This window comes from Myotis lucifugus, unplaced genomic scaffold (genome assembly GCF_000147115.1).
Source record: "Myotis lucifugus unplaced genomic scaffold, Myoluc2.0 scaffold_45, whole genome shotgun sequence".
NCBI lineage: Eukaryota > Metazoa > Chordata > Mammalia > Chiroptera > Vespertilionidae > Myotis > Myotis lucifugus.
In genome coordinates this window covers 4,706,442-4,707,917 of record NW_005871093.1, presented here as the reverse complement: position 1 = coordinate 4,707,917, position 1,476 = coordinate 4,706,442, and positions in this window count along the sequence as shown.

Sequence of the window (1,476 nt, the reverse complement as noted above, 5' to 3'; positions counted from 1 at the left end):
TCAGGGAGGGATGTGTAAGCGGAGGCCTGGAGGACGAGACGCAGGCAGAGGAGACCCAGACCTCGAGGAAGAGAAAGGATCCCTGGGAGTGTGGTAGGATCACTACAGCCATGGGCAGGATGAACATCTTCTACACATTGTCACGCGACGTGGAGTGGAGAAAAGCAAGCCCAGAAGACGACACACAGCCAGATGCCCTTCTCAGGTACACACAGGACAAAGCCATAGCGTCAGGGAAAGGGACGTGTGGGTGGACCGCAGTGACCGTCAGTGTCATGGTCGCAGTGGGGGTAATACTATTCAAAGAATAAACCAAAAGAAAGAAAGAGCAGGATCAACACGTATGTCACAAACCAAGGATGACGAGGAATCAAGTTCGGTGCACCTGAGATCCATGAAAAATAAAAAGGCTCTGAAACGTTTGAGCGACAGGTGGGGTCTATGCAAAGAGCAGCTCACGTTGGCTGTGGAGGGGAGAACTGGTCCTGCGTCTCACAAGGATCCTGCTGTTTGAGCTCTGCTCCTGCTTGGGCCCCATCTTCTCTCGGGTGGTGGAAGCTGGGCTCAGGCTCCATCCACTGTGGTCCACAGAGGGACCCAGGGGAAGCTGAGATGCAGGACCCAGGAACGGAAGCCTGTGTCTGTGGCCATGTCAGCACCGAGGCAGCCTCTAGCCCTGAGCCCCTCCAGCCGGGAGCCTGGGAGGATGGTCAGGAGTACCAAGAACAGGGATTACAGCTCAAAGGCCTGCAAAATACTCGGGCAAAAGAACCAGGAGCGAGACACGCTTTCCATATTCAATACCCAGGAACATTCTTCATTTGCACTGAGAAACGTGTGGCCCCCTCAGCCCATCTTTCTTCCTTGTACTTTTGGGAAAGAATGTAGGGAGAAACAGTCTGGTAAAAGCATGATGACGCATGGGCCTGGTTCCGGGTCTCAGTGTGTGGGGACACGGAGTGGAAGGGACTGAGGGTGCGAGGGGCCGGGGGTTCTCTCTCTACTGGAAGGGGGCAGCTGCCACTCAGCTCGGATCAGCTGCTACCATGTGGGTCCTGGATTGCAAGAGCTTCCAATTTTTCAAGGAAAAACGGAAATCCAGATTTTTGTGATCTATCTCAATGTTGAAATGTTGGTATAATTTTGAAAAAACACACTGGATGGGCCAAAGAAAACACTTCTGGACTACAAATGCCCTGTTTTCCTTTCTCAGACCCCCAAAGTTCTCAAGTGTCTTGGGTTTTGGGGGCAGTCAATTTCCTGAATGGCGAGAGGTATGTGTGTGTGTGACCACTCCTGAGGTCAGCCTAGAACACCACGGCGGGGGGTGTGGGCTGAGGGCCTGCGGGACTCCTCAGACTTCCCTGGGCTGCCTCGGAGGTCAGGAGCAGGTTAGCAAATGGAAACCAGATAAAACAGAAGTGACTGTGATTCTGCAGCTCTGGACACTAACCTGGGAGACTAGCAGCTCGCTGC